The 26,768-nt window shown below is 44.8% G+C and overlaps 1 long non-coding RNA gene across 1 annotated transcript; it reads right to left on the bottom strand.

The window, feature by feature from the left end:
- Positions 1–241: 241 nt before the first annotated feature.
- LOC138920851 (uncharacterized) lies at positions 242–26,533 on the bottom strand. Its single transcript, XR_011432772.1, has 3 exons — positions 25,969–26,533; positions 3,191–3,401; positions 242–489 (listed from the first exon to the last, which is right to left on the bottom strand). It is a non-coding gene; the product is annotated as an uncharacterized lncRNA (long non-coding RNA).
- Between the last annotated feature and the right edge of the window lie 235 nt (positions 26,534–26,768).

Here is a 26,768-nt window from a genome sequence, read left to right as displayed (position 1 = left end):
ATCAGAGTGGAAGTTGCACAGTCTTTACGCCTGGCTTTTGGAAGCACAGAGGGTCACTCCCACCGGACTCTTGATCAAAGCTGACACACACATGCTTAGATCCAAAAGAGGAAATATAGACCTGGTGGGGTAGTGGAGCCAGCAAGATTTTCAAAAATATTGTTCAACACAGCCATCACTGAGATCGGTCATGATGGGAAAATTTACACCACAGAAATCAGCAAACACTACAGATCAGGGCTTTTTTTCCTCAGAAAGCCAGTTGTTAAACATTTGGTGGCACGACACCGCACAGACCTTACCACTTTATGGGAAGAATATCAAAACATTTGCAGCCATGTTTTAAATCATCAACAGCAAACCAACCTCAGTATCCTCCTGATAATCTTCCTTTGGTCCAGCCCACATTTCTGTTCGCTCCACAAGGATATCATGAGAGATCTTGTCGAATTCTTTCCACAGTCCACGGCCCACCAGCCTAGCAACTCTCTGAAAAAACAAAATTTAGATGCTTTTGGCTCAACTTGTTCTAAATAAATCCACCATAGCTCCCGGCATCACTACTTTCTTTTTCAAGGACTCAAACTATCAGTTTAATAATTTATCCCAGAATTTTTTTGCAAGGATTATTTTAGTCGATAATTTCTGGAAGCCTCCTTTTGTTTGTTTGCTGTGAAAATTGGGACAAACTCTTTTTTAAACCTTTGAATTGTATAATATAACACACATAGAGAAAGGTGCATGAAATATAAATGTGTGCTAATTGATGAATAACTGTGAATCGAACATCCCTGGAACTACCTACGGTCAGTAAGTTGAATGTTGGGAAAATTCCAGAAGCCCATTGTGTGTCTCTCCCAAGAGGAATCCCCTCCTTCCCGCAGAGGGAACTACTTTCCTGCCTTTAGTGACTTCACTCCACTGCTTTTCTTCGTGTTCCAGCAATTTTCTGTGCATTCCTAAGTCACATGGTTGAACTTTTTTTTTTTCCTTTTTCTCCCCAAATCCCCCCAGTACATAGCTGTATATTTTAGTTGTGGGTCCTTCTAGTTGTGGCATGTGGGACGCTGCCTCAACGTGGCCTAATGAGTGGTGCCATGTCCGCACCCAGGATTCGAACTAGTGAAACCCTGGGCCGACAAAGCGGAGCACGTGGACTTAACCACTCGGCCACAGGGCCGGCCCTTTCAAATCTGATTTTTTTTTTTTTTTTTTTTTTTTGCTTTTTCTCAATGGTTGAACTATTGAACAGTCTATGAATGGAACCAAACTCTATGTGCAACTGGGGCAAACTTTGCCCAACTCTCACCTTTCAGTGCTTCTTTCTGTCTCTATAATTCCTCAAAGATTAACAAGACTGATTTCACCATTATAGCTGTAAAATCCTTCAGACAATTATAGGCCAAAAGCTCCTAAATCTTTGATGTGCTGTCGTGAGATTTCATCAGTATTCATCAAAATGTTAACTTCTCAGGAAATAGAGATTGAAGATTTAAACATGGTTTTCTCTGAGTTAGGTCTAGGGTTTCTTATTTTTTAAAGATTGGAACCTGAGCTAACATCTGTCGTTGCCACTCTTTTTTCTTTCTTCTGCTCCCAAAAGCCCCCCAGAACATAGTTGTATATTCTAGATGTAGGTCCTTCTGTGCTGTGTGCGATGCCACCTCAGTGTGGCGTGATGAGTGGTGTTAGGTCCACACCCAGGATCCGAACTAGCAAAACCCTGGGCCGCGGAAACAGAGCACACAAACTTAACCTCTCGGCCATGGAGCCGGCCCCTAGAATTTCTTAGTTATCTATCAATTATCTACATTGAGAAAAGAAAAAATAATAGTTACAAATATTATAAAATGTATAAAACTATCAATAAATAATGTATAAAATATTACACATAGTTACTGATATTATACAACATCATTTACATTGACATTCCAGCCCACATTTAGCCCTCCAGTTCCCACCTTGTGTTGTATGTGCCTCTCAGTGGGGCGGCCTTGACAAGACACTCTCATCAAACTTTTGTCAAGTCCCTCTGTGCCCTCTTCTAGGCACTGACCTTGGGTCTCCCCTCTCCCTGGTTGTAGCAAGAATCCTGCTGAGTCGCTCGCTTTAAAGAGAATCCCTCATGTTTGATATCTGGTCAAGTTCCTCATCCCCAACCTTTGATGTCTAAGTCCTTCAGCAAGAATGCAGTTAGGTCAAGTTCAGTAAGAACCCCCTTACCCTCAATGTCTCCTCTTAGTAATTTTCCATCCACTGACTCCTCTTCACTCTGCCCTTTGCCTATAAATCCCCACTTGTCCTTGATGTATTCAGAGTTGAGCCCTCTCTCTCCTCTGTTGCAACAGTCTTTTTTTTTTTTTGAGGAAGATTAGTCCTGAGCTAACATCTGCTGCCAATCCTCCTCTTTTTGCTGAGGAAGACTGGCCCTGAGCTAACATCCATGCCCATCTTCCTCTACTTTATATGTGGGACGCCTACCACAGCGTGGCTTGCCAAGCGGTGCCATGTGCTCACCCGGGATCCGAACCGGCGAACCCCAGGCCTCCAAAGCGGAATGTGTGAACTTAACCGCTGAGCCACTGGGCCCGCCCCGCAACAGTCTTGAATAAAGTCTTCCTTACCTTTTAACGAATGTCAGAATTTTTCCTTTGACAGCCTCTCAAATCCCATTATCATATGTGGTGTTTGCTGATCTCTGGTTCTCTTCTTTCTACACTGCCAAGCATTGAAATCCCAAATTTTCTTCTTCAGATGCCTTAGCCCCACTGTTTAAATTTGGTGTTTTTTACTCTTTTTTTTTTATCCTTTGGTGAGGAAGATTGGCCCTGAGCTAACATCTGTGCCAATCTTCCTCTATTTTATGTGAGATGCCACCACAGCATGGCTTGATAAGCAGTGCATAGGTCCATGCCTGGGAGCCAAACCTGCAAACTCTGGGCCACCAAAGCAGAGCACACGAACTTAACTACCACACCACCAGGCCCACCCTTCTTTTGCATTTTTTTTATCTTAATGTTTCTCGGCCTATTTTAGCCAGTCTCATACCTGGAAACCTGCAAGAGCCAAGAAGGAGGGGGAAAGAAATCAGCCTTCCACCCCAGGCAGCCATCTGTCTACCCACATCCCCACTCACAGCCTCATTAGACACACATGGGCACATGTACACACACACAGACACGCTCCTCACCCGTCTCCTGATAAATGTACTGCACAGAAGCTTGAGGAGTCTGGGCTACCGCAGCTCTCTCAGGAGTCTCTGCTTTCTCCTGAAGGATCTGGAGAACCTACAGCATCTTCTGCACTTCACTAGGGTCTCCAGCTCGGTCACTTTCTTCTGCTTCTGTTAAACTTCGCGAACCTTCATAGCCCTACTCCGTGCGAGGCACTATGTGCAGGTGCTGTGGACAAGGAAAACGGAGACGACACGAGAAGATAACTCCTCCCATGGTGAGAGAAGGAAGAGCAGATCTTTCTCCCTTCAAAACAGCTATGTGAAATGTCCAAAACAGAAGAAGCAGGTCACAGACCAGCAGACGTGGGGATGCTTCTGCCCTGAGAGACGCGTCCCGGGGAGACGGAGGTCTCTGGGATGTAGAGTGTGACTTGCGGGTTCAGGGGGGCCCTGGCTGAGCCTGATGGTGGGGGAGGGGAGAGCACCCCCACACGAGTGAACAGCTTGAATCAATGTGCGGACACTGGCCCCCTCTCCTCCCACCCACCCCCAGCCTGTTCTTCACCCGGATTCCTTGCTGTATTCGTTTGCTGGGGCTGCCATAATAAAATGCCACAGACAGGGCGGGTTAAACAACGGAAATTTATTTCTCACAGTCTGGAGGCTGGAGGTCCAAGATCAAGGTGTCAGCAGGTCTGGTTTCTTCCGGGGCCTCTCTTTGGCTCGTGGATGGCTGTCTTCTCTCTGTGGGCTCACATGCACTTTCCTCTGTGCATGAGCATCCTTGGTGTCTCTCTGTGCATGTCTGTGTCCTAATCTTCTCATAAGGACATCAGTCATATCAGATTGGGGCCCATCCATATGACCTCATTTTACCTTAACCACCTCCTTAAAGTCCCTATCACCAAATATAGTCACATTCTGCAGTACTAGGGGTTAGAACTTCAATATTTGAATTTTGGGGACGCAATTCAACCTGTCACACCCATCTTGGTCAATGGTGTCGCCATTCAAGACCATGAGGCAACAAACATGAGACTCAATGTCAAGATGTTGAGGACAGTGGAGGAGAAGAGTTGAAAAATACCTGGGGCCTTGAAGACATCCATGGCTCTTCTCCCTCCGGACTACTTGTTAAATGAACAGTAAATGTACTTATGGTTTAAGTCACTGTCAGCCAAGTGTCCTGTCATCTGCAGTGGAAACATTCCTAACTGGTGTCCTTCTCCAGCATCTAGCACCGCATCTCGCATACAGCAGGCACTCAATAAGTGTGAGTAAACAAATGAACTCTCCTGCTCCAAAGCCTTCCGTAGCTCCCCATCCCCCGCTGTGAAAGCAAAACTCCTTAGCAGATCATATAAGACTTCCTTCTGCTCAAAGTCTGGTCTCATCCTACATTTCCAGCTTCATCTTCCTCCATCCATCCCTGGGGCAGAGTGAATCCTTTTGCTGAGGGTAATTAATCAAGGGGGATGCAGAGAGAGCAAAGGACCGAATGTGCATCCTGGGGGTTGGGGAGGCGGAGGTAAGTGTGGCTGGCACAGAGGAGACGCAGCCCCAGAGTAGGAGGGAACAGACAAGCATGGGGAGATTTTCAAAGCTGGTTGGAAGGACAACAGCTCGGGTGAGAGACTAGGCGGTCCTTGAACAGAAACAGGAACAAGGACAGATTGCAAGGTTAAGGAAAGATGATTTTCCTCCCGCAAAACCAGGAACCACAGTGAAATGGAGGGCGGGTGTATTCATTTCCTGGAGTTGCCATAACATATACCACAAACTGGGTGGTTTAGAACAACAAAAATGTATTCTTTTGCAGTTCTGGAGGCCAGAAGTTCAAAATCAAGGTGTCGGTTGGCAAAGCTGATCCCTTCTCGGGGGCTCAGGGGAGGATCTGATCCAAGCCTCTGTCACAGCCTCTGTTTGTTGCCGGAGATCCTTGGCATTTTTTGGCTTGTAGCTACCGAATTCCATTGTCTGCCTCCAGCGTCACGTGCTGTCTTTCTTCTGTGGGTTTCTGTCTCTGTCTCTTCTCTTCTTCCTCTTCTTTTTTTTTTTTAAAGATTGGCACCTGAGCTGACATCTGTTGCCAATTTTCTTTTTTCTTCTTCTTCTTCTTCTCCCCAAAGCCCCCCAGTACATAGTTGTATATTCTAGTTGCAGGTCCTTCTAGTTGTGGCATGTGGGATGCCGCCTCAGCATGGCCTGATGAGCGGTGCCATGTCCACTCCCAGGATCCGAACCGGAGAAACCCCGGGCCACCGAAGTGGAGCATGCAAGCTTAACCAGTTGGCCACGGGGCCAGCCCTCTTCTCTTCTTCTTATAAGGACATCAGTCACGTTATATTAAGGATCCATCCCTCTCTAGCATGACTTCATCTTAATTTACATCTTAATTACATTTGCTAAGACCGTATTTTCTAATAAGTTCACATTCACAGGCACCAGTGCCAAAATCCACGTTGGTTTGCTGGAGCCACCATAACAAAGTACCATAAATTGTGTGGCTTAAAGAACAGAAATTTCATGTCTCACAATTCGGGAGGTTATAAGTCCCAAATCAAGCCGGCTTTGTTCCTTGAGGGCTGTGAGAGAAGGATGTGTTCCAGGCCTCTCTCCTTGGCTTGTAGATGGCCATCTTTTCCCTGTGTCTTCACGTCGTCTTCCCTCTATGCGTGTTAGGATTCAACATGCCCTTTGGTGGAACACAATTCAACCCTCAACAACTCCTTTGGAATAGTCTTTCAGGCCAAGGGAATGTCTCAATGGTAGTAGTTGACTGCCTGATGGTGGGGGTGGAGATTTTTCACATTTTATACAGTAGTCTTAAAAGAAGAAAGATTTGTTGTTCCTTTCTCCACTGCATGATGAGCTGTCTTCCTGAGTCTTAGTCGTTTCTTATTCTCCACAGCACCTGACACAGTACGTCATTTGGAAAAGGGTCTCAGTAAAGATCCATGAAGGTTAACAGGTTTTATTCCCTGTGTACCCCAGCACAGGGCCAGTGCCTGGCATTTATAGCAGAGGATGTGGCACAAGCTGGTAATTGGGAGGCTAGACTTCCATATTGGATGGACTGGGTTCCAATCCCAGCTTTGTCTTGTTTTGGTTGTGTGGCCCTAGATTAACCCTCTAAGCCTCTATTTGCTCATCTGTAGAATGGGAACCCTAAGAGTCTCTACCCCATATAGTTGTTACAAGGATAAAATGATTCAGTGCAGATACAATGATCAGCGCGGTGCCTGGCTCATGACAAGCGTGTAATAAGTAGTAACTACTGTTGGGCACATGGGGAAGTGTGTTGACTTGAACTATGTACTGGCACAATGCCCTCAGTCTAGAGATGTATTTCCCTTTCAGCATCCTGTGTGGATCACAGGACGTGGGCAGTGCCTGGATTTTCCCTTGCTGAGCCCAGCCCTGACATGCTGGCCTCGCCATCACACATCAGATAACTTTCCCACCATGGCCATCAGCCTGAACCTCGGAGGAAGCTCCTGGACTTTATCCATCTGAAGGCAGGATCACCTAATGCCATAGTTCATTTCCATGGTTTCAGACTGTGCTTCGGTTGTTTGATCTTGGACTCCAGCCTTTGTTGCTGCATTTGTTTCATGATTCGATTTGGAGAGAAAAAAATATCAGAGGGAGGAGAGCTGCTTGGCAGGAGACACACGTCGTGCGAGATGCACTGTAGAGTGAGTGGTGCTGTCTTGTCTACCTAGCAGCCCCAAAGAGAGGGTGGGGAGCCTCGTTCTCTGCCCCCTTGGTATGTTAGAGCACAGAGGAATGTGTGATTCTGTGGCAGGATTCCGCCGTGACAAACCGAGGGGAGAGGAAGTTCACAGGGTAGGCTATTCACATTCCCAACAGAGGCTGTTCTGGGGGCTCACCTGGCCTCCCCCACTTCGCAGGACTCTGATGGGCCAGGGTTGGCAGAGAGCCTGCAGAATAATTTTAGGGTCAGCCCCAGGTCAAGGTGGGTCTTGGTTTCCAAAACTCAAGAGAATAAAGACTCGTGGGCAAAAGGGTTGGACTTAACATAGAGCTGACTTCAGACCCTATACTGACACCTAAAACAGACCCTCACAACCTCTGGGGGGCAGGCAGTGGGTGGAGCTTGTGGAGAGTCTTTGCTACACTGGGTTGCCTCTGAGACTTCCTGGAAGTGTGAGCGACAGTGGGGAGTGGGGTCAAGATTGATGGGGCAAAATACAGCTATGAGGTTATAATCCTCTCGCTTTTTAATGATGATGATAACAATTACCATTTCTGAGATTTGCTGTATGTCAAGCCCCAAATTAGGTGGTTTCCACATGCTATCTCTGGTCCTTACAACTCTCAAGGTGGACCGCATGAGTCCGTTTATCTATGACTGCGTGATACACCAACCCCAAATAAGTGACATAAACCCATGGTCACTTTATTATGCTCATAGATTGTGTAGGGAGGAAGAACTATTCCTCTGCCCTCTAGGTCCTTCTGGCTGGTCTAAGAATTAAATTGACGTGAGATAGAATCACAGGAGAAAATCAAACAAACTTTAATAACATGTATACATGGGAGAAATCCAGGAAAACTGAGTAACTTGCCAAAATGTCTGAAGCCACCCCTTTAAATACCACCTTCAGCTAAAGACAAAGGAGGATGTTGGGGTAGTGGTTTGGGACTTCAAAGGGGATGGAGGCAATTTACATGGAGACAGAAAAGTAAATGTTTCATAAACAAATGTTTGCTGGGCCATTTGTAGGCAATGTGATCTGAGAGAGAAAGAACTGATAAAAATGGGCTTAGCAAGGTTCCTCCTGTCTATCACACCTAGTTTATATTATACTATAGTTATCTTATGGTTTTAGCTCCTTTCTGAAACAGGCCTTCTATCTTAAATTCTTTTAGGCAGTCAGGGGAAGGTCAAAGTTTCTTTTAGAGTCTTTTGTCCTTAAAAATAATCAAGCCAAAGAAACACATTTTGGGGTGGCTAATTCTGATCCCCCACAAATGTCTGGGTCAGGATTTGGCAAGGGCACAGTGGGGACTGCTTGTCTCTGCTCCATGATGTCTGGGGCCTTAGCTGGAATGTTCCAACTCCAGTTCTCTGACACCAACTGTACATCCTACAATATAACTCAGTTCCAACACTAACTACCTGGAGTTAGCACAGACCCCATAGGTTAAGAGCAAGCTCCTTCACAAGACTGGCCCCACTTCAACACCAGCCACAAGTTTCAGGGTCTCTAGGCCACCTGCACTTCTGTTCAGCCAGCTACAGATTTGGGGCTTCCCACAACCCCCACAGGTTTGATAATTCATTAGAACTGTCACCAACGAGTTGCCCTGAGGAACTCAAGGGTGGGTTTGGGAGCATTTAACTGTTTTTCCAAATTTTTTTTTCCTTTTGTTATGTTAAGGAGATGCAGTCACCAACCACCCTGAACCAGACCAAGTCTCACCACGAGAGCTATGCCTGTGACCTTGGCCTTATTTTTTTAAACATATGCACCTGAGCTAACATCTGTTGCCAATCTTCTTTTTCTTTCTTTTTTTCCCTTCTTCTTCTTCTCCCCAAAGGCCCTCAGTACATAGCTGTATATTTTGGTTGTAGGTCCTTCTGGTTGTGCTGTGTGGGACGCTGCCTTAGCATGGCCTGATGAGCAGTGCTAGGTCCATGCCTAGGATGCAAACCAGTGGAACCCTGGGCCACTGAAGCAGAGCGGGTGAACTTAACCAGTCAGTCATGGGGCCAGCCCCCTTTGCCTCATTGTTAATGCTACGATCTCTCCAGGAGGAGCTTAGGCCTTATTGCTATAACCTGCAGTGTATGTGGAAGCAAGTTTTCCAACTGAGCCTGCGCTAGCAAAGCCCCACCTCTCCCTTTTGAATATTCATTCCCCTTCCAAAATAAAAGGTCCCCGCTTCCCTTTGCTCAGGGTGCCATGACTCTGGAAATGATTCCTCATGGTCTCCCTTTTGCTGCAAATACACTTTACTTTGTGAGACAACCACTTCTGGTGGAGAGTCTGATCTAACTTGCCAGGAGGGAACCCAGTTTGGTTTCAGTAACAGAACTACTCAAAGAACTCAGGGAAGTGCTGTATTTACAATTACCATTTTATTATAAAGGATACAAAGGAACATTCAGCTGATGACATACATTGGGTGAGGTCTGGGAGGGTCCTGGACATAGGAACCTCTGTCCCCATGGAATGAGGGTGCACCACCCTCCCACTAGCTAGAGATGTTCACCTACCCACTTGTTCTCCCAAGCCTGGATGTCCAGAGCTTTTATGCCGGTTTCATTATGTAGGCATGAACGATTAAGTCATTGGCCAGCTAAAAGGCCCACACCTCTAATCACATGATTGGTCTTCCTGGTGACCAGCCCCCAACTTGAAGCTGCCTAGGGGCCCATGATGAGTGCCTCATTAGCATAACAAGGACATTTCTTTCACTCACGAAATTTCAAGGGTTTTTGAATGTCTATGCCAGGAACCGGGACAAAGACCATATATATCATCTATTATTATATAACAGCTAGGAAGACTCGAAGTGCTGGGGAAACTCAACGTGGGGGCCAGTATCTTCTGGAGGCGTAGTTAATGCTGGTTGTTAATGCTGGCTGTCTGGGGGATCTCAGCCAGACTGTCAACAGGATACCTCTGTGAGGCCTCTTCACGTGGCCTGGGCTTCCTGACAGCACGGTACGTTCCAAGGGTGAATGTCCCAGGAGAGCCATCCAGATGGACACTGTACCGCCTTTCACAGGTGTGGAAGTGACATTGTGTTCCTTCTGCCCTTGCTGAGATTCAGGTTCACCTCTGCATGACAAGAGGATAAAGTCTCGTTGTAAGAAGAGCGTGGGGAATCGGAGGCATCGTTGAGGTCATCTTTGGAAAATCCCTCCACCAAAACACTTGTTCAAATAGAAGGTAACTCAGACTCAAAGAGGCTCGGTGACTCTGTGGTGTAATAAGAAGTATATTTGGTCTTTGTCCCCACTTCCTAGCACAGGGTTCCTAATTCCATTGCAATTTCATGAGATAAGAATGTCTTTTGTTATTCCTAATGAGCTCCCTTCAATTACACCTGAGTTTATGCTAATGCGATGACTTGGAGTGGGAACCCTAGGTAGCCTCAAGATGGGGCTGGTCACCAGAAACACCACTGATGACTAGGAAGTGGGAACTTTCAGCCCACCCTCTACCTACGGGGAATGAAAGGGGCCTAGAGATTGACTTCTACTAAAAACTCTTGAACCACAAGATTTGTGGAGCTTCCAGATTGCTGAACGCACCCACGTGCCAGGAGGGTGGTACACCCCAGCTCCAGGGCACAGAGGTTCCTGCTCGCAGACCCTTCTGGACCTCACTGTATGTACCTCCTCATCTGACTGCTCATTCGCATCTTTTATAATGAACCTGTAAACACAAGTAAAGTGTTTTCCTGAGTTCTGGGAGTCATTCTAGCAAATTACCAAGCCGGAGGGGGAGTTGTGGGAACCCCAAATTTGTAGTCCACCAGGCAGAAGTGTGGGTAGGCTGGACTCCCCATGTGCAGCTGGCATCTGAAGCGGGCAGTCTTGTGGGATGGAACCTTTCAACTTGTGGGTAGATAATGTCAGCCCTTTAACTCCAGGTGGACAGTGTCAGCATTGGATCGAATTGTTGGACACCTAGTTGTCCAACAAATGGGGAAAACACAGCCAATTGTTCCAAAGAGGATTCTATTAATTTCCCATTTCTCTTATACAGTGAAGAGCAGACTGGCTTGGGAGCCAGGCTACCTGGGGCTGGAATCCTGGTTTCTCTACTTACCAGCTGTATGACTTTGGGCAGGTAGGGTAACCTCTCTGGGCCAATAACCATACCTACCTTAAAGCATAGTTGGGGGGTTATATGACCTAAGACAGGTGAAGCACTGGGCACTTACTGAGTCTCTTCCAAAATGTTAGCTGTTACCCTTCCTGCCTAATGGCGGAGGCGAGCTAGTTTCCTGTTGAAAGAGTATGAAATGTAGAGAAGGAAAGAGAAAGGGAGAGATGGGAGTGGGAGGGAAAATTGGGGCAGAGGAGGAGTCAGGACAAGTCTCTGGAAGGATTTACCCACAGTTCTAAAGCAGCGCCGTCCAACAGAAATATAATGCAATCCACAATGCGAGCCACAAATGCTAGGCACTTGGGTAGTTTTAACTCTCCTGGTAGCCACATTTAAAAAGTAAAAAGAAGGGCTGGCCCAGTGGTGCAGAGGTTATGTTCACATGTTCCACTTTGGCGGCCTGGGGTTCACCTGTTTGGATCCTGGGTGCGGACGTGGCACCACTTATCAAGCCATGCTGTGGTAGGCGTTCCACATATAAAGTAGAGGAAGATGGGCACGGATGTTAGCTCAGGGCCAGTCTTCCTCAGCAAAAAGAGGAGGATTAGCAGCAGATGTTAGCTCAGGGCTAATTTTCCTCAAAAAAAAAAAAGAAAGAGACAGGTGAAATTCATTTTAATAAGATATTTTATTTAATCCAATATTATAACTAAACGCATAATGATATATTTTACATAACTCAATATTTAACCCAGTATGTGGACTACTGTATGAAATCAATCTAAAAATGTTAATGTGATATTTGACATTCTTTTTTCATACTAGGTCTTTGAAATCCAGTGTGTATTTTATGCCGACAGCACACCTTTTTGTTGTTTGTTTTTTTCATGGTTGTACCATAGTTTATAGGTTACAATGTGTATGTTAAGCTGCTTCCCTCATTTCGCATTTATGACTAGTGAACATACAAACATTCTCACACATAAATTGGTCTGTTAATTTCCTTAGACTTCAAATCCCAGGTCAAAGACTCTTATATTGGACTCTGATATTCTTGATGTACTTTACAAATAGCCTTCTAGAAACTGTTTTCCTGTTTACGTTCCCATCAGCTATGTATGACTTCCAGCAAAAACAAAACGTTAACTTGAATTGGAATAAACAATTTTTAAAATTTGCCTTAATTTAATTTTTTAAACTTTTTATGGTGGATATAATTTGCTTTCCTTTGATTACTAGTAGGAATGAATGCTTGAATGTTTATTAGCCATCTGTATTTCTTCTGGGAATTGCTCGTTCTATTATTGCACTATTAGAATATTGTCCGTTTTTGTGTACTTCATATGTAATCTTTATGGAAAATAATTTCCTATTTTTATGTGGTTTTAAATTTTATTTAGAGCTATAATTTTATAAAAACTAAAGCTTTTTGCAAACTTGCAAATAGTAGATAAATAAGTCCTAAAGATCTTATTCACAGCATAGTGATTATAGCCAACAATACTGTATTATAAACTTCAGGTTGCTAAGAGAGTAGACCTTAATTGCTCCCACCACAAAAAAGAAATAATTAGGGGCCGGCCCGGTGGTGCAGTGGTTAAGTGTGCCTGTTCTGCTTTGGTGGCCCAGGATTCACCGGTACAGATCCCAGGTGTGGACATGGCACCACGAGGCAGGCCATGCTGTGTCAGGCGTCCCACATATAAAGTGGAGGAAGATGGGCACGGATGTTAGCTCAGGGCCAGTCTTCCTCAGCAAAAAGAAGAGGATTGGCAGCAGATGTTAGCTCAGGGCTAATCTTCCTCAAAAAAAAAAAAAAAGAAAGAATTATGTCACTTGACAGAGGTGCTAGCTAATGCTATGGTGCTAATCATGTTGCAATATATAAATGTATCAAATCAACACATTGTACACCTGAAACCTACACAATGTTATATGTCAATTATATTTAAATTAAAATAAATCATTTAAAAAAGAGAATGTCTATAAAAGTAGCTAGCAGAGTACCTGGCATGAAAATAATTTCTTTTCCTTTTTTAAGTTAATATTTGTCAGGAAAAAAAAAAGCTCTAAAGCTTTTAATTTTTTTTGTAGTCAAATCTGTCATTTTCCTTGTGATTTTTTTCTGCTGTTCTCAGACACTCCTGAGCCACCGGTCATCTAGTTTTTCTAGATACTTGCTTTTTCTTTTATCTGTTTAATACTTCAGGAATTCATTTTGATATATGAGGTGAGGTATCAACCTTTATTTCCCACCCATCATAGCCATTTTCCTTATAGCATGTCTTCACTCAGACGAGCCACATTTCAAGAGCTCCATGACGACCTGTGGCCAGTGGCTACCACATGGATAGCACAGGGCTAAAGTTCAGACATTCGTTCTCATTTCTCTGGGTATTTGCCATGACTTGCAAGCCCCATGCAGAGAGGATATTTTTAGCAGCTGTTAACAAAGTGAAGCTCCGGGCAGCAAGCATCCGGCACGCCGCAGCAGCAGCATCCGTGGCTTGTCATGACGTCATCTGATTTCTTTTAAGATGTTGGAGGGCTTCTTTTAGCTTCCCACTTGAGGGCTGATATTTAAGGGCCTGTTTTGGTTCGATCCTTCGTTTGGAATTCATGTAACCCATGGCAACAGTGAGGATGCTGAAGCTGTCTGCTGTGTTCTGTTCCTGCAATGCTGAGTCGAGCGTGGTAAAAACCAGTTGACCGCGTTGTGGAAAACGGCAGCAGGACCACAGGGAGACATTGCTTTGGCAGACTTGATGGCATTGCTGGCCACAGACCCTCGAAGGAGCACACAACTCCTCCTCAGAGCCTTCGTGAGTGGAATGAAATCTTGAGAGCAGAGTTAATGAAGCCAGGATGCGGGGGTTGAGCTCCACATGAGTCACTTGGCTGCCTATGGATAAACAGTGTTTTCACAGTCACAGCCCACATCACCCACGGAGTCAGTCTCTCAAAAAACGTGCTCCTGTAGTTGCACATGGGGGGCGGCTTGTATTCTGTATTTGGGCACAGGACCACAGCCCAACTCCAGGAGGTGCCACTTGCCTTGCATTCCGTAGAGATTGATGCCCTCTGGACTATGTGTCTTCATGGAATGCAATGAGAAAGGTGCCCCCCACCCAATCTGGCATCCCTGTTTTAGGAGGCAATTTAGGAAAGGAGTCAAGAGACCAGGTTCTGATCCCAACTCCACCATGTTTTGGGACTTCTCTCTGAGGCCATTTCTTCATCATAAAGAGTGACTTGATCAGGTGGTTTGGACTGGAGGTCCAAGCTCTAGCACACTCAGATTCTCTGGATACATGTTTTTGAGAGTCAATGACCACCCTTGGGAAACCAGGCGAAAAGAAAATGGATGGGAAGATAAGTATCTTCATGTGCCGCTTTACAAACACTAACCGGGTGCCTTCAGAATTAAACCCAAATCTCTTTGAAGGTCCTTAAGATCCTTCACCATCTGCAAACTCACGCCCCACTTCTCTCTCCTCATCCTGGGCTAGAATTGCAACATCTTCTCAAGGTCTCCATACCACCCACTCTGCAATTCCATGTCCTTCCTCCAGCTCCTTCCTCTTTGTGGAATGCCCTCTCCCCCTTCTCATGTAGGAAACCCTCCTAGAGATCCAATTCCAATGCTGCCTCCTCCAGGGAGGCCTCTCTGACTCACCCTGGCTGGATCAGGGCTCATAAGATCCCTAACTTGAATACCATTCACTCTGTTCCTGAGTGTGTGCAGGTAGACTTGAGTGTGGACAGAGCCCCGTTCCTCATGTACCCCCACTTCCTAGCACAGCACCTGCCTATAGTGAGGATCCTGTGAATTCCAGGTTTTCTGTGTCAACTCTGCATCACTTTTGCATTAAACGGAAAAAAATGCGAATAAATAAATAAATGGTAACAGATCCAATCTCAAGTTCTCTTCTGTTTTGAGGATAGAACACTGAAAATACGTTTCAAGTTTCCATTTTGTCCAAACTTCCCTGTCTTTCACCTTCATCACTCACTCTGTCCGTTAGTTTTAACAAGAAAAATGCTAACATTTCCTTAGAATTTACACATTTGAATATGGATAAGCCTTCCCTCCATATATAAAAATAAGGCTTTAGAGTAGTGGGGGGTCTTAGAAATAGGGTTGCCCGATAAAATACAAGACCACCAGTGAAATTTGAATTTCAGATAAACAACAAATAATTTTTTAATATAACTATGTCCCAATGCGTAAGGTCCTCACTATGGGACACACTTACACTATAGACTAATATGTTGTTTATCTGAAATTCAAATGTAACCGGTGTCCTCTATTTTTATTTGCTAAATCTGGCCACCCAATAGAAATTACGTCCCCTAGCTTCCAACCAGCACAGGAATACGTTTGATAACGTCACTCTCAGGTAATCAACGTGCCTTTCTTAAACCACTCATCCTACAAGCCAGCCCGTTTAACTCCGGACGATTCTCTTTAGAAAGCGCTTTGCTGTAGAGAGGCAAAGTCTGATCTCTGTATTTTCCATCCAGTGGTCTTCTCGTCTTGAAAAATTCTCCTCACTCTTCTTTAATAATAATTTTTAAAACTACACATTTTGTTTACAAAAAAGTTTATAATGGAGACAGCATCTCTCTGTTCCATTCCTTCCCAACCCTGAGCATCTCTTTCTAAACTTTTAGCTCTTTCTTCCCATAGATACCTAACACTGCTATTTCTTTTTTTTTTACATGTTTAGTTTACAGTTTTATTATGAAAAATTTCAAACATATACAAAAGTAGGGGCCAGCCCCTATAAAATGTTTTTAATGGCCTATTTTTCTTGTTTTGGGGATAAAATATTGTCCTCTTGCCTCTCTGGAGAAATTAATTATGGGCTCAAAATTTTTGTTATTCTGTTCTCTGACTGTCTCTGTTTCCTTCAAAACTGAAGGTGGTTTGTCTTTGGTCTTTGCTTTCATTTTTGACAACAGCTAGTTGTGATCATGTGAGAGTTCTGGCCCGTGAGCTCTAAAGAGAAGTAGCTAAGAATTCCTGGGAAAGCTTTTCCTTTCTGGATGGGAGGGCAATATGGCGGGCTCACCTCTTTTCACCTCTTCCTGCTTTGAGTTTAAATGTGATGCCTGAAGCCAGAGAAGCCATTAAGGTGGTAGTTCTCAAAATGTCATCTGCGGACCCATGAGGATCCTCAGGAACTTTTGGGGGTTAAAATAGGTCAAAACTATTTTAACAGTAATATTAAGACACTGGTTCCCTTGGTCTCATCCTCTCATGAGAGTACATTGGAGTTTGCCAGAAGCTGGCTGAAATGCGATGACATTTTTCATCCTGACGGCCAATGGATGTGTGCTTATGCATTCTTGGGTTTTCAAATTTTCTCAGTCTTATCTCCTAATACTACAAATATCAATAGGTACAACTCACATGAATGAAAACTCTTTAAGGTCTTCAATCATTTTTAAGAGTCCAAAGGGTTCCAGAGACCAAAAAGATTGAGAACCACAAAGATAAAAAAAAAACTCCCTGCCATTGCTGAATGGCTGAACAAGTGCCAACCTCTCTCTACTTCCATTTTTCTTGATATATTAGAAAAATAAGCCTACGTTTATTTAAGCTACTGCTGGTTGGACTCCTTTACTTGCGTCCAAATGTATCTTAACCAATAAGAGGCAGAGAACCCGCCATTTTGTTTATTTTTTGAGAACACCAAATGTTAGCATCAATAGGTCTTTTCTCTGGGGCATTTGGTTTCTCCGAAAAAACTCCTCAAGCTCCTGCCTAGAGCTCGAGTAGGAGAAGGAGGCTAAATGGGGGAGGTCTCACCATCCAGTATGTGGACTTCCGGTGAGTGACTCTACTTTAAGTTTGGTACCACCATCTCTCCTCCCGCCCAGCATCGCCGCCCTGGGGCTTCCCTAGTGCAGTCTTGCCTCAGGCTTCTGGTCTCCTCAGGGCAGGGCTGGTGGCCTTCAAGTCACGTGGAATGGGGCCGGGGACACTGGGTCTCTCTGCTTCTTAAATTCTCTTTCAATAATCTCACCTTCCCCCTTTCTGTCGTGTCACGTCTCACTCCCACCTTCTCTGCTTCCTGTGCCTGACCTCCTGAAACTCTTCCAGGTTCTGGGGAATAAAGTGGCTTGTTTCTACTTGGCATCCCCCTTGGCAGGCATTTCCTCAGCTCTCACAGCTTCTTCATCTGCTTACCATTTTCAAATATTTTGTTATATGCCTTGTCTGCTGTCGCCTACTCTCTCATTGTCTTTCACCTTTGTATCACGTCTAGTATAAAATTACTAGACTTGGGTTTCTGATTTAAGAAGCAAAACCTCCCCAGGTACTTAAACAACTGTCAAAAATCTAATAAATGAAACTTCTAATGGTAAATGCTCTTAAAGAGACCAGTATTGTTTGTCAACTTAATCCATTTCTCTTTCGCACGTGCTGTCTCTCTCTCTTCTCTCTTTCTCACTTTACTCTCATTTTAATAGAGTCTTTGAGGAAAAGAAATATAAATGTATATGTTCAGTCTGCCATGTTTAACCGGAAGCCCTCCCAACATTTCATCCCTTCACACATCTGCAGACAGCTTCGCCCCGAGTGACGTCCTCTCCTTGTCCTCTCCAGCTCAACATGCCCGTTTCCTCCAGTGGCTTTCGTAGGACATGTTTATTGCAGCCTCGCCAGGCATGTCACCCACAGGATGCTCTTCAGATGAACTCCTCAGAATGTCTATTTCATACATATCCTGCCCAGATCTCAACAGTCCTCCAGGGTGACGCTGGAAGTTTTCAGATGTCCTTGAGGCACGCTTCTTGGACACCGAGAAGGCATCATTTGGATTTTCAAATTGATCTTCCATTTATTAAAGTTGAAAAAATTTTTAAAGGTAGTTTTCCTTAAGCCTTTGAATTTAGCTTACAAATATTTCATTTATAAATTTAGTAAATTTTAACAACTACTTTCAAAGGGGCCCATGTGTAAGTTTTTATCAGCTCCAATTGAGCAAACTTAAGTACCTAAAACAACCAGTCCCATTTATGAATTGAGTTAATTAAATCCCTTTAAGCAGGTTAAACTGAATTTACAAAGTTGCTAGACTTGGTTTTCTGAATTAAGAAGCCAAACTTCCCCAGATATTTAAACAACTCTCAAAAACCTAACAAATCAAGCTTCAGAGAGCAGATTCTGTTAGAGACTAATATTGTTTGCCAACCTACTCCAGTTCTTTAATAGCTTTCCATTTAATGGAATCACAAAGGTAAAACCAATTACCAAATTACACATCCTAAACTGGAGTCACAAGGCTGCATGATTATCCTCTAAAATGCAAATGCCCTTAAATATCACAAAAGAATACTTAATGCATACAGATAATCTCAATGAATACAATACCCTTCCTTTTCCTGACCTTGTTAAAAATGTATCATTATTATTGAGTTGATTTATTTCATCTCCATATGCAATTCGAAATTTTCTAGGAGTGGAATTCTCGGTTATAGGGTGTACATATGACCCAGTAATTCCACCTCTTGTTATGATATAAACATAAGAGCAATGCATGCATCTGTCCACCAAAAGGCATGAACTGCAATTTCAGATCAGCACTGTTCGTAATACCCCCAACTAGAAACTACACAAATGCCCATCAACAAGGAATCTATAATGTGTGGCGTATTCACCCAATGGAATCCCACACAGCAATGAGGCGAATGACCCTCCACCACACACGATATGGATGACTTTTACGAGAGAATTTGCCGCATGATTCCATTTACATCAAGTGTACAATCAGTCTACACCACGAGGAGTTAGGAGGGAAGTCACCCTGGGCGAAAGGTCGTGAGGAGAATGGAGAATGAGGGGGCTTCTGTCTGCTTCTGTTCCGTTTCTTGATCTACGTTCTGATTCCATGGGTAGGCTCAGTTTGTGAAAATTCTTCAAGCCCTGCATTTAGATATGTGCACATTTCTGCATACAGGTTATACTGTAATAAATAGCGGGGTTTTTAAAAATTTAGACAGAAAGGAGCAGTTTTGCCATGCCAAGGAAATTGAGTTAGCTGCTCAAGGGCACTAATATCGCACATCAGGCAGAGAGTCTTGCTGACGCAGGGATCCGGGCTGCACACATTCTAGGCAAGTCTTCTTGCACTTTTGGAGAGCACACCGAATCCTTTTAATTGCCATCATAACAAAGGACCCCAAGACCATGCCCTTGATGTTAACGGATTCCGTCCGTTGTCTCCCGAGTCTCGGTCACTCCACTCTGCAATTCTCCTTGCCCTCGATTTGACTCACAGCCTCCCCTCACGCTGTATAGAACTTCTTTTTCTGCCTGGTTGACTTTCTTTTGCTCAAGGTATCCTAATGTCCTGCCATCTGGCACTCCCACTCCATCAGCTCTTCCACATTCTCATGTGATTCTGTCTCAACCTCTTTTAATAGTATCACCTGATTCGGGTAGTTGGGATTCTGCATTAAGGTTGTTGCTGTCTTTGCTCATTTTTTTAGGCCCAGGCTAACTTCTGGATTCTTTTCACGGCCTTCCCGCCCTGCAAGGCCACATCTCACCTGATGGGAGACTATCTTTCCCACGTGGCCTTGTCGGCTTTCCTTCGCATCACTCGAGTCTTGCTAATGACACAGATGTGGCCTGCTCCGAGGAGAGGGCAGAGTTTTCTCCTCTTCCTTGATGAACTTTATTCAGCAAAGCCCACTCCAGGCTGGCTTTGGTTGGGAGGGGAGGGGTACCGAGTCATCCTGTTGATCTTGTTGGCACAGATTGTAGTAAACTGAACATTCTAGGCCTTTCCAAAAGATCAGCTATTTCTGTGCACTTGGTATTCTGAACCCGTGGGCCAGACTTTACTTTTATCCTGATTAAATTTCAAGCGTTAGATTTCATCCATTATTTCAGCCTGTCGAGATATTTTCCAATCTTAATTCAATCTCCTAGGATAGCGTTTATCCCTCCGAGTCCCTGATAAGATGCCATTTCAGCATTCAGTGGTGACAATGCTGGACAGAAGCGGACCAGCGCTGTGGACGGCGCCTCAGTGCTGACCACTGCTGCTCCGCTCCGATAAAGGAGGAACAGATGCTGGGTGGAAGGAGGGCTAATCAAGGATTTGGTATTTAAAGGATAAACTCTTGGATCCTTTTTTCTTACACTTCTGGCTTCCAATTCAAGGATTCATTTCCTGGACCTCCTCCCCAAAGGCCGTGGACCCGAGATGGGAGTTCTAAAGGAAAGTTTCAAATGTTCGTTTCTGAGAGGGCACAGATATATTAAACATAGCAGAGGTGGCTTTCTGGTCACTTTGTTTGGATTCCCTTTCCTGCCCCTGGAGTGCACAATGGAGATGACCAGACTTTTCAAACTGCATTAGAGAATGTACAGAAATCAGCCACCTGATTGGCCAAATGGGGAAACTGAGGCACAGTGAAATTAAGTTCCTGGCCTGGTCTACTGTGGAACAGGGCAAGAAAGCCAGGACAGGAACCCCCGTCCCTTGCTCCACATTGCGGAGACCATGGCCATATGCCTGCCACCACTTCCGAGAGAGCCAATGGGCCTCCAGAGTTTGGGGGAAAACATTAGTTTGTTATAAAACACGCAAGGATAGATTATGGCATAGAATGCAAAGTCACTCGGATTTAAAAGATGAAACAGGAAGATTCAGAGAAATGTGCACTTACTAGTGCCGTGGATGTCAGATCCCCCCAAGAGGGCAAAGATAGATTACTTTATCTCACGGAACAGTTTTAAAGCAGAGAAACAAGATTTCAAATAGACTTACTGATGTAACAGTCTATGGGAAGGGGGGGGGGGGTGGGTACCATCATTGTTTTCCTCATGCTGTTCTTATTAGTAGTATTAGCTACTTGGAGAGTGTGGCCAATATCCAGAATATAAAAGACTTTCTTCCAGGTAAGAAGCCTTTGCAAAATTACTGGTCTGTCACTCAGTCCTCTGTGTGACACACAGGTTCATTTGTTTTAGCTGTATGAGGATAGCGGTCACTCCTTGCAAAATTCCAAGGAAGCAGAAGGACAAAGTGATTGAGACTCATTTCCCCTGGCTATGGACGGACTGACTTACCCATAATTAAGGGTGAGTAACTCTGTAGATGGTGTCCTTTGTAGGCACGAATTTCTCACCGAAGAGCATCCCTCAGCTCTGAGCGTTGTTCCACAGTGTTGCTATGAGACCACAGCTGTTTATTCCTCCACAGTGTTTTCCTGAAGAACTGTGATGTGGCTCTGGTGACAGAGCGTACTTTTCATAGCTACACAATCTTTCTTATTCTTTCTTATTTAAAAAAGAAAAAGAAAAAAGACCCTCACTCTTTGTAAAACCTTTCCCGTGAACACATTAGAATGTTAGAGGGGGATGGATGCCAGAAGTCCCACAGGGTAGAGGCCCTTTTGGCTGTTTAATTTTTGTTTTATCCTGATGTCATGGTAGAAAGTTGATTTGCCTTGAAGAACTAAAGAGCATCAAGATTTCACTGAGGGGCTGGCCTGGTGGTCGAGTGGTTAAGTTCGTGCGCTCCACTGCAGGCGGCCCAGTGTTTCCTCGGTTCGAATCCTGGGCGCAGACATGGCACCGCTCATTAAGCCATGCTGAGGCGGCGTCCCACATGCCACAATTAGAAGGACCCACAACTAAGAATATACAACTATGTACCAGGGGGGCCTTGGGGAGAAAGAGGATAAAATAAAATCTTTAAAAAAAAAAGATTTCATTGAATGCTCCAATCGTGTGCATGAAAGGTCAAAAATAGATACCTCTTGGAATAATACATACATGGATTTTAGAGTAAATATGTTATCAATATCCTCTTCACTCAATACCTTGGCGCATGTCTATTTCACAATAGGGATGTATGTAAAGAACTTCTAGGGGCCAGCCCCATGGCCTAGAGGTTAAGTTTGGCGTGCTCTGCTTCAGCGACCCAGGTGTGCAGTTTTGGATCCCAGGCATGGACCTACACCACTCACCAGCCATGCTGTGCTGGTGACTCACATAAAAAGTAGCGGAAGATTGGCACAGATGTTAGCTCAGGGCTAATCTTCCTCAAGCAAAAAAAGAGGAAGACTGGCAATAGATGTTAGCTCAGGGTGAATCTTCCTCAGCAAAAAAAAAAAGAAACAAACAAAAAAACTTCTATTGGGTTTGTCTGCCTATTATTCATTCTTCTTTTTCAGCTAAAACACCTCAATTTTTCTTGGAGACCAACCCCTCTCCAGGGGTGGTAGTAAAATACGTAACTGGAGTGACATGGGTATTACCACGCCCGACCCATCAGAATGGATGTCACCTGTAACAGCCACTGAACCCAGCCTTCCTCATCAGATAGACTTTCAATGGGGGTATCTGATTTCAACATGCCCTGTGTTTCCTTCTCCAGGGGCCAAGCATGAACCAAGGTGAGCCAAACAGACCCTCTGTCCCGAGAATTTGTGTATTGATCAGTGACACAGGCAGAGCTGGAAACAGTTGGCACAGGTGTGTCCCAAAGGCATTGCCCTGGAAATGCCAGCTGCCTGGTTCACCCTGCTTCCTGTCATTTCTGAGATCTTTCAGCTTTTCCTTTGAGTATGTAAGCGACTGCCATATCCATCCAATAAATGTTATTTATTCACTTTTTTAGTGCTTGCATTTCCCAGAATTCATTCCTGTTGCTTGCAACCAAGCAACTCTAAGACAGTAATTCAGAAAATAAGATATTAAAACAAATCTATGGTAATGGGAATCCTGTGTTCCTGGGTAATGTCATTACAAAATTGTAGAAATGATCCTGTGTAAGGAAAAAAGGATAAGTAGGGAATACAATAAAAATGGAATTAAGAAACACAGAGTTGCGAGGGGGAAAGCCTTTGGTTTACTCATTGGCATGACAAAGGGCTTGAACCAGATACTGCGGAATTGCTAAGCTTTCTGTGAGTTGCCATCACTACCTGGGTTTATTTGGGCTTTTTTTTTTTTTTTTAAGTAGATTCCTACTTCTAGAATTCCTTCTTGACCCTTAGTCACTGGATTAAATCTTCCAGAACATGTTTCTTTCTTTCTTTCTTTCTTTTTTTGAGGAAGATTAGCCCTCAGCTAACATCTGCTGCCAATCCTCCTCTTTTTTGCTGAGGAAGACTGGCCCTGAGCTAACATCCGTGCCCATCTTCCTCTACTTTATATGTGGGACGCCTGCCACAGCATGGCTTGACAAGCTGTGCATAGGTCCACACCCGGGATCTGAACTGGCAAACCCCAGGCCGCCTAAGCAGAACATGCAAACTTAACCGTTGAGCCACGGGGCTAGCCCCAGAACATGTTTCTTGAACTCTAAGGCACATGTGAATCACCTGGAGGATCTCATTAAAATGCAGTCTGATTCTACATTTCCAAGAAGCTCCCAGTGATGCCAGAACTGCTGGCCCGAGGACCACACCTTGAGCATGGAGGCTTCAGGTCAGAGGATTTCTTTCCAGCCAGGTTTCCCGGGGTCCCCAGTTAGGGCTTCCAGACGACCTCCCTTTGTCTGTGTAGAGCATGCATGTCATCCCACTCCGCGCCAGCAGGTGGCACCGGCGCACTCTGAGAGTCCCCACTGGACGCTTCTTCGCTTAGGGCCAATTGATATCTTTCTAAAGGATTCACATAAAGGAGCTTTAACAATCTCCAAAGTAAGCATATTCCACAGCATTGGGTTATGGTTTGCACCCCCAAGCAAAATGACCAGTGGGGAACTCTCGCTAAGTGTTTTCATAACCTTTTTCTCTCTTTCTTTCTGATTTTAAAACCATCTGTCCTGGCGTCACTGGACATTTTTCTCACTGTGTTTGTAATTGGAAGGTTAGAGGTGCTTTAGCTTGCTGTGGTTCGATTTTTAGAGGGCTTTCTCATACATTATCTTATTGCTAGGAGAATCTTTACTCCTATTATTATTCCCAATTTACAGATGAGAAAACAGAGGCACAGAGAGGAGGATATAGTGACTTGTCCAGGGCAAGGAAGATAGCAAGGGCCGGAAATGAGATCCTACTCAAAAGCCCTCAGTCTTACTCAGCTGTGGGTGGAGAAGCAAAAACCCTGGACATGGGTTCTCCTCTGCGGTAAACTTTATTCTTCTCAGGATTGAAAGTGAATTTATCTTTATCCGGGATAATGGTTTAAATTTTAGAAATTCCCAGGGTCCCTGATCAAAGATACTGGAACAGCAATAGTTCTGGGCATACATTCTCCCCAAATACAATGTTACACTTTGGATACAATTCTCTGAGATTATACAAACATTGTATTAATTTAACATAACCTAGGAGTCCCTGTCCTCCACTTGGTATCAAAGCTCCTTTTGAAAAATTTCTGGAGAGGTTAGGCATTGGCGACGAGGTAACATTTGGATACATTTAGATTAAAGCAAAGGCTTTTTTGTCCTGAGAGGAGGGGAGGTTAGGGGAATGGATATCTCATCTTGGAGACCCCCCACACACAGGTTTCACAGAACAGTAAATTCTGGAGGCTACTCCCAGGCACCCCCCCCCCCCCACCTTTCGCCTCCCCGCAACCACCATCAAATCTGGCACAGAGAGGTTGCTGTCACCGGGCCTGGCCCAGCACAGCAGATTCTTGAGCATCAGATGTCAGGGTAGGAAGCCCTGCTGTGGGTGATTGGTAAAGCCCCTTCCGGCTCCAGGAACCTCAACATCATCTACTACTTCAAGCATGTTGCCAAATGGGTTCTGTAGGATGTTAATATGGAGAATTAGAAAAAAAAAAATGTTTCCGTGTTCAAGCGAATTTGAGAAACGTTGGTTTACATGGAGCTACGCAAGTTTCTCTTCAGCGGGGCTTCCCGAGGTGTTCCTGTGCGTGGTGAATCTTTAAGAAAAGAGTGAGGCTTGTGCCTTGCTTCCCAGTAGAACATTAAGGAAGCTTTTCTTCTTGGGACATGGGAGGCTTATAGAACACCCTTGGAAATCTTGATCCCGTCCATCTTTCCCTACAGACAGGGCCAGCGTCATGGCCTGGGACCTGTGCAGTCACACAGGGGCCCACACTCGGTTTAATGCTGTGACATCGCCATCTTGAAATTCTTAATAAGTGTTGAACGAGGGGGCTATGGACTTTGATTTTGCACTGGGTCCCACAAATCATGTAGCCAGTCCTGCCCATGGACGCTCCAGAGGAGGAAAAGGAGGCCCAGAGAGGAGCTGGGTCTCCAGCGAAATGGTCCCCTATGCTGCCCTCCTTTTTCTCTCTGCACTTTTCTGAGCTCCCTCTTTCCACCTCTGCTGGCTCTCTGGTCCCTTGTCTGTCCCTTATCTCCTACTGCTTCTCTTCTTTCTGCTGCCATTTCTTTTTCTTATTTGCATCTTCCACCCTCTTCCTTCTCCCTTCCTTTTTACCCCCTCCCTTCTCCCCAGGGACATAGCATCTTTTCTCTCCCCCAGCTTTATAAATCACTGGAATGATGTTTTCTGTGTTTCCTTGGTTCCCTTTGCGTGTTTAATTATGAGAAGTGCTACAAACTTTAGCAAATGTTCGTGCTTTGGAGGATGCTCAGTCCTACTGAAGTGTGCTGTTGAGGTAATGCTGGATGTTACCACTCTGCTCTGGGCACTGTTGCATTCTCTAGTTTGTACCTGGGTATTCAGGGAGGCAAGCACAGAACATTGTAGAAAGGAGAAAGAGAACACATTTCAATGATAATCAAAGCAGCACCTTCTGAGACTAATAGCCTCTTTTGTCCAAACTTATTAAACTAATGGTTTGAAGTGACATGTTGCTGTTAGCCTCTTCTCACAGTTAAAGGAAAGGACCAGTGTAGTGCCCCTCAGCACATCAAGGGAAGAATCAGAACTGAGGATGGATAATAGCATCTCTCACCAACAACCAGAAAAGACTTAGTTATCATAAAAAGGCAAACTTCCCTGGCTGGCTTTCAGAGAACACTCATCCTGTCCAACCCTGTTTCCACCTTTCTCCCTTACCTTCCGTTGTTGCCAAGACTCCTTCTGTTGCAAGGAATATAAACTCAGTTCAAACCATTATAAGGAAAAAAGGAGATGTATTAGCTCCTTACAACTGAGCAGTATAAGTAAGGGGTGGGAATGGCTTCAGGTATAGCTGGATTCAGGAGTCCAAATGATGTCATCTAGATTGCTTTCCTGCCCCCTTCTTCTCTGTGATTCTTGCTTTCCTTTGGGGCATCTTCTGTGTTGAGATCTCTCCGTATGGAGGCCAAGATCAGCCTGCAGTTCTCAGCTTACACTTTCTTCATGGCTTGTGATCCAGAGAAAATGTCATCGCCCACGGGTTCCATAGCAACACTAGAGGGGAGATGCAGATTGGCCCAGCCAGGTTATGACTCATAGCTGAGGAGCCAAGCCCTCAACCAATCACGGTGACCTTGAGAGTGGAGTGCACTCGGATTGGCCTGGTGTGGGTCACGTGCCCACCCACATGGTGGTGGTGCTGGTGGCGGTGCTGGAAGGAAGAATGAGCTCTCGTCAATCACACAGAATGGGTTCTCTTTGAGAAAGAGGGTGCCTGGTGCTAGAAGAAGGAGAGGGAGTTTGTGTCAAGCAGACAAACAGTGACAACTCCAGGTGACTATTCCTTCTTGGTCTCGTCCCTCGACTCCTTAGCTCCCCCCACACCTGCCTTACATCTCTCTCAAGGCCTTTGTGTGGCTCTAATCTCCTCCTTCTCTCCACCTTCCCAAATCCAACCAGGCCTTCCAGGCTGAAGCCACAGGAAACGCTCAGAAAGTACTTTACCGGCCCTTTTG

Source organism: Equus caballus, chromosome 26 (assembly GCF_041296265.1).
Source record: "Equus caballus isolate H_3958 breed thoroughbred chromosome 26, TB-T2T, whole genome shotgun sequence".
In the NCBI taxonomy this organism is placed as follows: Eukaryota; Metazoa; Chordata; class Mammalia; order Perissodactyla; family Equidae; genus Equus; species Equus caballus.
This window is presented reverse-complemented; position numbering and strand designations above follow the sequence as displayed.